Raw genomic sequence first — 14,116 nt, 5'->3', positions numbered from 1 at the left:
TAAAGTCTCATTTAGTAACAGTTCCATCTTAATCTGATAACTAAAGCTTAATGCCCTTTTTTTCTCTTGCTTCTGCTCCCTGACTCAGCTATCATATAGAAATAAATGAAATGATGAAATGAAATGAGTGCTTGCAATAGTGTGCACGAGTCAAACGGTCCCTGAGTCTGACCTTTCTTGAATGAAAATACATTTCTATGTCAGCTTAGGAACCAGTTGAAATATACAGAGCATTGCTGCAGAGGAATCTATACATTCTGCAGCATGTATGCACTTATCAAGTCCATCTCTCCAGAGACCACTCTGCAAGGCTGCCTTCTGTTCTGCTCTTCCCACCAGTTCTCTTTATCCTACATATACCCTCCAGTACCGACCTTGTCAAGGTCAAGATAAATTGTGGCACATTTTGTCAGATAATGCATCCATCAGATTACAGCAGTTTCATGGAAGAGCTTGTTAATATGTGGTTGCTCAGCAAGGTCTTTAATAAGGAAGATAAGAGATAGAGACTGAAAATGGTAGTCTGTAGACAGGGTGGAAAAAAGACAGAATGGAAAAAAAGACATTCACATGACAACTTAAGTGCTGTATGCATTACATGCACATATAAACACAATTCACCATTTGGCACAGTAGGCACATGCTTATGTAGCACAGACCTCTGACGGGCCCCACTGGTTTGCCCCAGGTTCTCTTCCCAAATGGGTGCACAAGCAGGCAGGCATACAGCAATTTGGATAGTCTCACAACTCAATGACCAGGCACAAAATGTCTTTTTAGGCTTTAATACTCGTTGTGCTTGGGTTTGCGAGATAGGCTTTGGAATACTTGGAATTTTAGTGCTGTAGGACACTATTTGCCCTGTCGACTTTCTTCAGGGTAACTCTTGTCAGAACAGAACAGCAACCCTAGGGAACCAAGCAAAAGGTAAGATTCCAATTTAGTAGCACTAGAGAAGATACTCAAGGGTTTAAACAGCAAACTTTCACTAGGATCCCACATCCAGGCCTATACTCACAATGTCTATCTCTAAACAGAAGGTCAGAAGAAAACACCAAGAGGTTGGATAAAGTGCAGTGCTAAATTACTTTTTATTCATATTTCTGATTATTTAAGTGTGTGGTATGCTTACAGATTTTAGAAGCAGCCCATTTGTTATATTGCAAAAGCACGTTGAGTTTATTATAAGGGTGTGTACAAGGGTATTTTTTTTTATATAACAGCGAGAGCCCTTGCTTTGACTCCAACTAGTTCCAGCAAATAGCCCCCCCAGCTTGCACAGAGCTGGGACCTCAATGAACTCAATGAAGCAGGATTTTGCTACACTGCACAGCAGGACCGCAACCCTACAGGGTGGGAACTTCTCCTTGAGAAGAACCCGGTTGCACCAGGTCCCTGACTATCTATGCACTTCTTGCTCACCTACTGGGCATCCTCCCCCCAGGGATTGACTGATACCACATAAATATTCAGGCCAAGGCTTCCGCTCTTCCAGCCCACTACATTGTAGGCAGGGGGAAAAAGTCGAGCCTGCAGCCAGTGAAACCCAGAAGAATCAAAAATAATCACACATTGCTCCATGGATTACAGAGGAGCTAAAGAACTAAATTTACCTGAACCTCTCTATCAACCTACTCTAGGAGTGTGCTACACTGATAAGCAAAAGAGGCATCTATAATAAGTACAATTGGCCATTTAATACGAGCTTGTTTACACATTTTCACAATGTTCTAAGCCAGGTTACAACCAAAAAACAAATGAAGATCCTGTGTAAAGGAGGTGAGCCTAGCAGAGAGGAACTTCTTAGAGCACCTAACCTTGTGTGCCTACAGACTTCAATGATGGAAATCCATCTCTGCCTATCATTTGTAAATATCCCTTCTACTCACTTTGGACACCTCTTTACACTCCTATTCCCAAGATATTATGATATTACTGCAAATTTGTCAGTGGAAAAATGAACTTCAAGATCTCCAAAACAAACTTCAACATTCAGATCCCCTTATTCCCTTCTTCTACCTCTCCATGACTGATTACTAATGTAATATTAATAATAAGTAATGCACTATATTGCCAAAAGTATTGGGACGCCTGCCTTTACACGCACAATAAATTAAATGACATCCCAGTCTTAGTCAATAGGGTTCAATATTGAGTTGGCCCACTCTTTGCAGCTATAACAATTTCAACTCTTCATGGAAGGCTGTATGCAAGGTTTAGGAGTATGTCTATGGGAATGTTTGACCATTCTTCGAGAAGCGCATTTGTGAGGTCAGGCACTAATGTCAGACAAGAAGACCTTGCAGTCTCCACTTTAATTCATCACAGAGGTGTTTTATCAGGTTGAGGTCAGGACTCTGTGTAGGCCAGTCAAGTTTCTCCACCCCAAACGTGCTCATCCATGTCTTTATGGATCTTGCTTTGTGCACTGGTGCGCAGTCATGTTGGAACAGGAAGGATCCAATACCAAACAAAGTTGGGAGCATGCAATTGTCCAAAATGTCTTGATATGCTGATGACTTAAGAGTTCCCTTCACTGGAACTAAGGGGCCAAGGCCAAGCCCTGAAAAGCAACCCCTCATCATAATCCCCCCTCCACCAAACTTTACACTTGGCACAATGCAGTCAGGCAAGTACCGTTCTTCTGGCAACTGCCAAACCCAGAACATCCATCAGATTGCCAGACAGAGAAGCATGATTCATCACTCCAGAGAACACGTCTCTGCTGCTCTAGAGTCCAGTGGCGGTGGGCTTTACATCACTACATCTGATGCTTTGCATTGCACTTGGTGATGTAAGGCTTGGATGCAGCTGCTTGGCCATGGAAATCCATTCCATGAAGCTCTCTGCGCACTGTTGTTGTGCTAATCTGAAGACCAACAAAGTTTGGAGGTCTTTAGCTATTGAGTCTGCAGACATCTGGCGACTTCTACGCTCTGTGCACTTCATCATGTGCTGACCCTGCATGATTCATCACTCCAGAGAACACGTCTCCACTGCTCTAGAGTCCAGTGGCGGCTTGCTTTACACAACTGCATCCGATGCTTTTCATTGCACTTTTTGATGAAAGGCTTGGATGCAGCTGCTCGGCCATGGAAACCCATTCCATGAAGCTCTCTATGCACTGTTGTGTTAATCTGAAGACTGCACAAAGTTTGGAGGTTTTTAGCTATTGACTCTGCAGACAATTGGTGACTTCTGTGCACTGTGTGCTTCAGCATGCACAGACCCTGCTTTGTCTTATTATGTGGCCTACCACTTTCTGGCTGAGTTGCTGTTGTTCCCAGTTGCTTCCACTTTGTTATAATACCACTAAGAGTTGACCGTGGAATATTTAATAGCAAGGAAATTTCATGGCTGGTCTTATTGCACAGGTGGCAACCTATCATGGTACCATGCTTGAATTCACTGAGCTCCTGAGAGTGACCCATTCTTTCACAAATGTTTGTAGAAGCAGTCTGCATGCCTAGGTGCTTGATTTTGTACACCTGTGGCCATGGAGGTGATTGGAACCTGAATCCCATTATTTGGAGGGGTGTCCCAATACTTTTGGCAATATAATATATGTCCCTTCCCTTTTCTTGAACTCCCTTCCACATGCCATACAACACACTATGATCCTTCAAATACTTTATAAAAGCCCACCATATAATTTGAATGAAAGCAAAACTAACATATATATTTAAATAAATGCTGACAGGTAGGATTTTTACTCACAGAATTGACTCTATGAGGTTGATTGACTAGAACTGGTGCACTCAAAATCTGGTGCAGCTGTGCATGGTAGCTAATCAGCTTTTAAATTCAGCTTGTTCTATTGAGCTTTGGCAATTGCTGGAAGCTGACTGGTTTCTATGCAGAGTTACATCAGATTGTGCACTCTGCAGTTATAGTAAATAGCCTTCTATGTCTCTTCTGCCATAAATGCTTCTCCCTGTCAGCATGTTTTTTTCTACATGTACACTGAGCCACGCATATGTGCACATGCATGGAAATTACATCATCCTGACTTGGCCAATCAAGACAGGTGGAGACTCCAAACCCAAAAGAAACTTGGCTAAAAATGGAAGGACTAGCGACAAAGCATCGAGGGATATTGTGGCTATTACATTATTGAGAAGGGCACTATACAAGGCAAGTCTGCCATAATGTGCAAATATACTGAGCATACTTGCACATTATACACAAGCCCCTCGGGGTCCCAAATTTGGTAAGTAATTAAATTCCACTTTAAAGCCCCTTACCATTTTTTTCTAATGCTCTTTAAAACAAATAGCAAACCATGGACTCCTCTCAACAGCCCTCGCAACCCCTTCTCCTACAGTTTTTTTTACTGAATTTAGACAAATGTCCAGCTACTATGTAAATATGAATAGCCAGTAAAGGGAAACTAAAAAATTATACGTACCACAATTGGTAAATGTGAGGCTTGGCGATGCGCCCGTAGCCTGCTGCCTTAGACACTGACCCAGGAGAGCCTTATGGTAAATACAGCCCTGTAATACAACTTTATTAGAGAAAATTAGGAAAAAAATCAAAAGTTTAGTGCCCATAGTGGCCAATCAATATTCTTGCTTAAATTTTTCCTTAAAGTGAAAGGTGAAACCTTACAATTAGAAAACATACTGTTAGCTTTCAGCTTCTACCATGTATTTCTCCCTCTTCTGGTCAGTAGGTAGCACTGCATGACAATGACAATTTTTGCCACTAGCATCTGCACATAACTGAATGGACTGATTCTTTAAAGCAGAACTTAACTGTATCTGACCACCACAAACTGAAAATGCTCATAGCACTACCCCCCTAGGAGCTGCTGGTTATGATGGGTCCTCTGTTCTTTGTCTCAACCTCTAAGAATGTCAGCCCTCTGACACACTAAGTTGAATGTTCAAAGCATCACAGAAAATTACTGAAAGTAATACTCAGTAGCCAGTAGTAGTAGAAAACAGGCGTAAAGGCAAACCTAATGTATTGTCACCTGGTATGGCTGGTAACGAAGTAAGCATACAAATGGATTAACAATGATAATAACACAATTTAGCATACAAAGTGATTAGTAATAAGGACTAGGCATAAGATGACACTTGGGGGGAGATTTACTAAAACTCAGAATCTGGTGCAGCTGTGCATGGTAGCCAATCCGCTTCTAACTTCAGCTTGTACAATTAAGTTTTAACAATAAAACCTGGAAACTGATTAGTTCCTCAGGATTGCCAATGGGCCATCCTCAGCCCACCAAGTCCAGGCATTGATTGTAGAGGGGTCCAAACCTGTACAGAAACCCAGTTGTACTGCACTAAGCCAAAATTACCTAACAACGTGCAAGGTAATACCAGAGACCACCTCAGAATCATGGAAAAAATAAACAGTTGAAAATAAGTTCAAATGCACCCACAGAAGGCAGTAGCATCATCATTCACAGTTAAACATTAAGAGCCCCAATGTCAGCAAAACCAGCATCTGTGCTCAAAAACCTAAGGAATCTACTGTAATTATAAAGCAGAAGTGAATGAGAAAAAGGGGAAGGAAAAGAAAATGTATGTGTGTATAATGTAAATATATATATATAAGTGGCAGCTGCTGTACTTGGTCGAGTTGTTGAATGTCACTGATGAAAACCCGCACCCCATCTTCAAGGCCCAACCACCAATAGCACTCGGATCAGCCAGCAGTGCCCATAGGCAGGACCATACTGATGGACACAACCATCAAGAAATAAAGAAACCTAATATCAAGACCACAGGTCAACTCCAGCCAGGACCTAAGCTCCCCTGATTGGTTTCTATGCAGAGCTGCACCAGATTTTGCACTCTTCAGTTTTATTAAATAGCTCCCTTGATGTCCAGATCAGCATGCAAGGTCACCTAAAGTGCAGCAATAGGCAGCAATAAAGCTTGATTTATCAAACACAGGAATTATACTGCCAAAGTGCATTACTGACAACTATGCTAGGACTAGACTGACTGGATGTGCACTGTCCATAGAAGTGAAGGAATGGGGAGAAGGGACCAAAGGGGACTTGGTTTTACAGGAGGGGCAGTTCTTATGTTGTTCTTCTTCTGGCTATCGTTGGGGCCCTTTTAAGAAGTGTTGGTCCACTTAACGACAATTTTAGTAAACCAGTATGCAGTAGAGGTACAGTATTGGTGCGGTGAAGATGATGGTAATGTCTTGCCTCCAGTAACTCATACCTTGCTAGCAGTGTGAACAATGGGCAGTGTTTTCTCACCAGTCCCTGTGGTGTGCCTATGAACTCCTGTTGTAGAAAGGGGGCCCCCTCATTCTCTTCACAGGTTGCCTTTGGAGATTTAGAGGTGGGAGGTAGAGGGTAGGAAGATGTTTTGGTCTCCCTGCGGCGGTCACTGTGGTTTATGCTGCACTGACTCAAGTGTCTCCATAGCTCTGGCCTCTCAGCAGTCTGGTCAGTATGTAGCAGATGTGCTCTCATCTCTTCCCTTGGCGCCAAAAGAAAGAGCCTAACTGAACAGTCTACAAAAAGCAGCTCCACTACTCCTCTTTGCCCAAATGTCTCTAGGGCATTACAATACTAAGGGTTCACAAGCTCTACAATATGGCTTACTTCCTGCACTTCAAATCCCATGATCCTCAGCATTCTACATAGGAATCCATAGGCTTTTCTGTCTATAGTTCTCCCTCTGCTGACTGGAGGGGATAGTCCAACACAACATTCGGCATAACAGCAGAAATTTAAAGTTAAACTGACTGTAAAGAGGACAATGTCTCCTTCTAAATGTTTCTGTAGTCCAGTACCTGGCTATACACCATTTAAACCATTTTTAATATTCAAAGCAAACTCACCTATCCATCCATGTCTCCATGCTTTATTTAGTTGGGTAATCACTTTGAAAAACACCCCCTAACATTTCTAGCCACAGCCATCTTAAGTATGGGCATCTGATTTATGGAACATTTGCTTCCTAGAATGCATCTGCCCTTAGTTCAGGCATGCAAGCAGATGGTCGTGCTTAGCTGAAAAAAAAACCCAGATGAAACAAATGCTAATGAAGACTCCTGGGATATGTGATCTCTTTTTGCCCTAGGCCAGAAACCAGGAAGCAACTGAAGAAATGTAAAAAAAAAAAAAGAAAGCTTAAAATTACTAAATATAATACTTTACACCTTTTGATTTACTAAGGCTAGCAGCATGACGATTAAAAATAGTTCATGTCGCTTGAGAGAGTTTAATTCTGATTACTTAAAGCAGGCTTATCTCTGCATCTAACACATTCTTACCATTAAAACCTAATAATTCAGCCTCAGTCAGATGATTTTTTTCTAAACTTGAGAGGTGCACTCTGGGAAAACTATACAGCACCCTCCTAGATAGGTGCTAGGTTTAGATAGATTCAGTGTGTGTTTTGATAGGTAAATTTAGTTGCCACACTATAGTCAGTGTGGCTGTGATTGTTTGTTAGGTAAAAGCATAGTTTACTCACTGTATTCGGTGAAGCTGCATTCTGCTAGTCAGGTCTGCTCAGTGTGTTCACCTACTGCCAGTCTGATAGCTCCCTCTGCATCCAGAGAGCTTGACAAGATTCTGGATGATAGGTGCAGAGCTATGTAGATGGCAGCATGAATACTGATACAGCCCTGGCCTATCCCAGAGGGGCAGGCTCTAATGGCATGCTGTGAGACTATATATACTCAGTGAGCACACTGAGTTCTGGGTCTTTTCGGAAGAGGACCAGTTCAACCTGGGGGGAAGGGGGGCTTGCTGCCACGTCTTCTTTTGTGAGGCCTGAGGTGGGCGACCTGAGGGCCTGAATGCTGAGACCTGGGTACTGCTAAAAGCTGACTGAGGGGCTATGTACTGAAGATCCGATCTGGTATCACAGAAGAAGGCAATCAGCTTAATTTTGGGCCTTGTGAGTACAAACACTCCTGATAGATCTTAGAGACTTTTGTGCTGCTAATACACCTCTGGTGTTAGAGAGTCAGCTGTGGGTCTAGTTAAAGGGGACACCAGCTGGTGTCCTGAACAGCTTTGTCCATCTAATCTTCTACTTCAAGGGACTCTGCTCTTGTGGCTCTAAACAAGAGATTACCGGTTGACTACTACTACTACTACTACCATAAAGCTGAAGTCTACTGTTTGCTACAAGCACAGTATTTAATATAACTTGCTCTGAACACTACCTAAGTCTTTACGTTTTACATAGTTCCTATTTCTGGAGTATATCACCTAATTCCCTCAACCCTATCCAAGTTCTCCAAAAATAAAAACAACAAAACAACACCCCTAGACTGGTCATTGAAGAAATGTGTGTATGAGCTTATGTGTCTGTCTGTGGGATGAAGCTTGTGGGGAAGACCTGGACAGTATTCCAGTGGTTCCTACGGGAGTAGAGCTACAATTATATTGATCTACTGCAGGCAGGAGCCTCTCCTCATTACCCTCTTCCTTGTCATCACTCATTCAGACTGTTCATTGCAACAAGGAAAGAGACTACATTAGGTAGGTGCTGAGGTTAACATAAGTGTGTCATCTGTAGGCCAGCAAAACAATCCAGGACGTACAGGCCTTTCCCGAGTTACAAACATCCAACTTACATATGACTCATACTTAAGAATGGAGGCAACATGATGTCACCCTGGTCCCAGAAACCACCGGGTGGCCATCTTCCTGCTCACTGCATGGTGCCACCTACTGTCCGGCAGACCTGTCAGCAATCCCACACCACAGCATGGCCAGTTAACACTTCCCTTTGCTATCCAATACTTAAAATAAGTTTTTTGGCTGGAGTTACACTCAACTCAGAGATGCAACTCTGACTCAAATTCAACTTAAGAACAAACTTACAGAACCTATATTGTTTGTAGCTCAGGGACTGCCTGTACATACTTATGTAAATGTGATCCCCTATCTTGCAAAACAATCTATTCAGTTAGAAATAGAAATGGAAGGCAGTTTTTTAATAACTAACCATGTGACCACTGTTCTCAGCTGCATAAGAGAGATAGAGATGGAGACTTCTTGTGATGATGGGGGAGGGGGGGGGATCGTGGCTGCAGATATCCAGCCAGAACACAGGCTTGTGTAAAATATAGATAGAAATATATTGCTGAGCTCTTGAGCTCTGCAGGGGGTGTGTTAACCAGGGCAGAGAAACAACAGCACACTGATCTTCTTAGTGAAGAGCTGGGCAGGGGGCGTGTTAGCAGGAGACAGATAACTAGCAGTACACTGATCTTCTGAGAAGTGCCGCATGGGGGGTTGTGCTAGCAGCAGGCATAGGGAGAGAAGTACACTGATCTTCCTAATGAAGACTTAGGCAGGGAGCATGTCAGCAGAAGCCTGACCACTGGAGTACAGGCACACTGTGTATGAACATACAAGTACATGGAAACCCAGATATATATCAGAAATATAACATGTTGGGGTAACAGGTTTAACCCTGGTGATGCTTAAACAACATTTTCCCCATCTTTCTGGACAACAAAATGTTTATAAAGACATTTTCAGGGTGCTGTGATCTCTGTAAGAGGTAATAAATGCCTAGAAGCGTTACACGTACACTTTATTAATCATCTATGCATATAGCAAACAAAAAAATAGTTTACGTTGATGTGATTCTCCAATACAGTTGTACCTCGGTTTACAAATTTAATGCGTTCTCCGGGACGTTTCGTATTGCGAAAAATTCGTAAACCAAAACGTGGTTTCCCATAGGAATGGATTGAAAACCAATTAATCCATTCCGGAGGTTAGAAAAAAATAAAAAAAAGTATTTCATCTGTTCAAAACTGTTTATAAAGTGCACTTTAAAGGCATAAATACTGTACAGGGACATTATTAAAAAAATTACAGAATGGCTCCAAAACTCAATGCAAAAACTGCTCCATCACCTCCAATACCTCCACACTCGATGCCACGTGCTACCCACAGACTCCAGCATGCACAGAGTATTCGTATTGCAAAAAAAAATTGTAAACCGAGGCATTATTTTCAATGGATTTTCATTCATAAAACCAAAAATTCCATTGACTGAGGCGTTCGTAAACCGAGGAACGCCTGTATTTTGCCTATAGCTCAGTATTGTAAGGCAATCTACAAAATGCACATTAAAAAATCCATGTGAATGGGAGGACGGCTCTGACAGACAGTCTGATTTCTAATTTGCATGTGTCTAATTCTGGCTGCTCTATCTCATAAACCTGGGGCCGCCTGCATCTTCTCCTAAATTCATTTAATGATCCTGTCCCCAAATCCAATTCTCAGGAGTAACCAGCACAAACCGTTTTTAAATGTCTTTCTAGTTAACACAAAATGAATCAATTAACAGAGACCTAATTACCATAGGGAGACTGTGATTTGCAGTGTGTTGTTCCAAAGCCTGGACTGTCTGTTGCTCTAGAGCAATGAGATGAACAACCTTGTTTAAATGCACAGAGAAAATATGCCTGTCCCCAGGCTGAAGTGTCAGCTTCTGGCTCAATAGCCCCATCTTCTGGATCCCATGTAGAGAGAAGGTTGCAGCGCATCAAGATTCCGCAGGAGCTCTTCAGCATCTGTGTTGCTGAATTAACTCTTTTTATCTTTATGACCGTTTCCTGTAAATGCACAGTAAACAGAGGGGTCAGGTTAAGCCAATGGGAATCAGCTTTTTCTTTTATTGCTGGGGAGAGGGTGAAATGAAGCTAGCTTATGTGCATCAGCATCTAGTAGAGTGGTATACAGTAATATATAGCACAGGGCGTGAGCTGGCCATCTGCCAGACTGCAGCCTTATCTGCATTTTATCTGCAATGCATCAGTAGCCGAGGTGCAAGCCCCTGTTAGCCAGGGAGGGAGACTCAAAATCTCCTATTGTATGAAAATTAAAAAAAAACAGTGTAGATAAGTTTTTTTTTTTAGTTAGAGTAGTAGTAAACCAAGTCACTAGAATCTCATATGGTTTAGCATGATAGTGTAAATTTGTTAGTTATATTAATAAGTTATTTTTAACCATCTTAGAACTGCAGTTTTTATTAAAATAATACCTGGTGATTCTGCCATGAAGGCTTCTGTTATAGCGTAACAATTGTTCTCCTGCTTTGTCACCCTGTAACATGTGCTCCTGGTTGAGACTACAAGTGGCCATTCCAACAACAATTGCACAAATATGGTCCACCAACGTCATAAAAAAAAGGTGGACCACAGAAATGATGTTCAGCTGGTGCTGGTGCTATTGCATGTAAGAACTGGCCTACATTGGAAAAAAAAAATCAAGTGCTTATGATACACAAGGTTTTAGCAAACTAAGCGTCATCCAGTTAGGGTTCTAGGGGTCTACTTGAATTTGTCAACAGCTAGGATTCTGTCAGATGTCTGAGACCAATGCTGTCTCATTCTGTGATAGATAACACAACTGTTATAAATCAAATTATGAGGGTCTCAGTCAGAAAGCTTCATGATCAATTTCCTTAAAACATTCTCTGAATTATACAAAGGGTTGAGTAAAATAAAAAAAATAGCTCTGGATTTATAGATTATCTCACTTGTATTTCTATATCAAAGTATTGATGTTGATGTAAATGACCTGGTTCCTGGTCAGGTGGCTTCTACACCGCCGTTGTCCTCTTGCCTTGTAGTGTAATATAACACAAATACGACTGTATTCTAATAAAAATTAGGAAGACAATCCAAAAAAGGATTGTCCCCTGACTTTTATGGGAATAAAGTTGTATCTGGACCCAGGGCTGCTGTTAGAAACCACAGGGCCCCATACAGCCAACCTGACAGCCCTCCCCCCTAAAAAAAAGTACACAATTTGCTATGCTTCAGTTATGAATGAACACAGTGAGTGATAGGTATCAATAATTAACTGTGTTCATTCAGGGAAGGAAAGGGCTGATAAATGTGACATATTTTATCAGACCCTTCCTCTACTCTCCATCCTGTGGGATCCTATTGTGTGCTTGCAGCTGCCGGTGAGAAGGACAAGAGGGAAGCCAGCAGCATTGCAGGGGTGGGGGCACACAAGGGGGCATGGGCAGCAGGGGGAAATGTATGATGTACACGAAGGGTGATGGGTTCAGTGGGGGGGGCAGTTACTGGAACCGATCCCCTGTACAGCTCTCTCTGCAGCAGCTGAAAGCCAGTGGAAGGGATAGGAGAAGAAGCCAACTTTCAGCTGCTGCAGAGAGCCATACAGGGGATTGGTTCCAGTAATTGCCCCCCAGCCGTGCCGATCACCCTCCCTGCTCACATCTGATTCACCCAGCTATCTGGGCCCCCCTGCTGGGCTGCATACAGGAGGACTGGTGGTACTCCCTTATCCATGGCTCTGTCTGGACCACCTAGCAGTAGTATGGTGTTTCAGTTTCCATTTTTCTTATATAAAGAGTAAACCAGTTTTTCAGATTGTGTAGATACTAGCAAGAGAACGCACCCATCAGCTCTGTACGCTGCATCTCTCTACGACTCCAGCAATAAAATTTTCCTGATCTGCACGCTTACTGGAGTTATTATGAGGATGATCAGGAAAAGGCATATCAGCTGGTACCTACCTTATCTAGCACAAGTCTACACATTAGCAAAAGCAATAACATTCCATATAACTACACTGCTGAGAGAGGGGGTGTGACAGACCCAACCAGGACAGGGGCTTTTGGAGGAGAATACAGGCTAGCCTCTTGCCTACTTACTATGGACCCTGGCATATGAGTGTTCTCTAATCTTTGGGAGGTGTGGGTCTGTCACAGGGGGTCATTATTTCTCCATATTATAAAAAAGAAATAACAGAAACGGTGGATCAATTTTGGTGCTCAAGCCAATTCTTAGATATCCAGTTGCCCATGAATCAGTCAGATCTGTATCTCAGTTGATTTTGGTGTACTTTCCTTTATTAATGCAACAGTTTCTACCCAATAATGGTGTTGATTGTAAGAATCAGAAAGGTGGAAAAAAATATTTGTTATCGTGATCTAACCTGCACTAAACAGGGTAGCCAGTCTGGTTACCATCAAAATGAAGCTTAAAGCAGCTCATAGATGAAAAAAAATGACTTGATTCCCCCATCCACACATTTGAAGTAGATGGGGGAATTGTCCCCACTGAGCCTTTCTTTTCTGACAGTGGTGAGACCTCCCTGCTGTCCGAATACACTGAACAGTGCTGCCGGGTATAGCCAGTTGATCAAGCTGAAATTTTCCAACAGGGTGGTTATACAGAAGTTGATGAGTAGATTGACTTCTGTACAACTGCCCTGCCCATACCTGAAAAAAACTTTGGCCAGTCCCGGCTGAACTGGCTGAATTTCAATCCCAGTATGGCAAGCCTAATTCCCTCTACTAAATTACCTTGAAGTACAATGTTATATTTTTCAGGCAAACTTGTGATTCTCCCAACCTGTGCTTTTCCCCGCAATCCTTCATTACCAGCAACCTTGCCTTTGGCCCTCCACTGCTCCACTCAGCTGCCAGGAGCAATGATAATACCTGGTACTTCTAAGTATAGCCGAGTATGTGACTAATTTCATGTGACAGAACTGGGCCAATCACCAAGCAGCAGTGTTGTCACATGGGAAGAATCCATTGCCCTGTGTAACTCTTCAGTAAATCATGGGGTTCCTTCTCCTGCTCTCAGCAACAAAAGGGGAGAAGGTGATAGGTGAGTACTGTAGGTGCTGCTGAGAAAGGGGGAGGGGTGGGTAGTATTATATTCAACCAGTTCCTTTACCCAGAAGGGCAGTAATTTAATAATCTGCTTTACCGAAATGACCTCTGGAATCTAAGCACTTGCAGTTCTTACACTGTTCTCATTATATGAGACTGAATTTAACGTGTTGTTGGAAATTGCCTTTTATTATTACTAGCAAGCTCTTCTGTAAGGAGGTATTTTACTTACTGCACAAAGTTTTTTTTTTTTGCTTTTTTCCTTTCTTCTCTTGAAAGTGCTAATTACCTATCAAGCTAATCCAACTGCTTTAATACCTTTTGAATCAAAGACCCAGAACTAGTATGCACATCAGGAATTCAAAAGGAATTTTGATGCATGATCACCATGTAAACCATGATAGCATTTTCCAGATGGAAGATAGTAGCGTCAGCATACATATTTCTTTCAGCACAGGTTTCCTTTAAGGCAGAACTCTCTTAATCAGCATTAACTATTT

General features: G+C 42.3%; 1 long non-coding RNA gene across 1 annotated transcript in view; it reads right to left on the bottom strand.

Annotated features, from left to right (window-relative positions):
• Nucleotides 1-462: 462 nt before the first annotated feature.
• The window catches only part of LOC149450061 (uncharacterized), a 32,390-nt gene continuing 18,736 nt past the window's right edge, over nt 463-14,116 (bottom strand). The window contains exons 2-4 of the long non-coding RNA XR_016315320.1: nt 10,317-10,572; nt 4,409-4,507; nt 463-908 (exon numbers count right to left, since the gene is read on the bottom strand). This is a non-coding gene — a long non-coding RNA (uncharacterized LOC149450061). The remainder of the gene's footprint in view (nt 909-4,408; nt 4,508-10,316; nt 10,573-14,116) is intronic.

This window comes from Staurois parvus, unplaced genomic scaffold (genome assembly GCF_062004578.1).
Source record: "Staurois parvus isolate SC_StPar_1 unplaced genomic scaffold, SC_StPar_1.0 ptg000586l, whole genome shotgun sequence".
Taxonomy (NCBI): domain Eukaryota; kingdom Metazoa; phylum Chordata; class Amphibia; order Anura; family Ranidae; genus Staurois; species Staurois parvus.
Note: the sequence above shows the minus strand (reverse complement) of the source record. Positions and strands in the feature narration are given on the sequence as shown.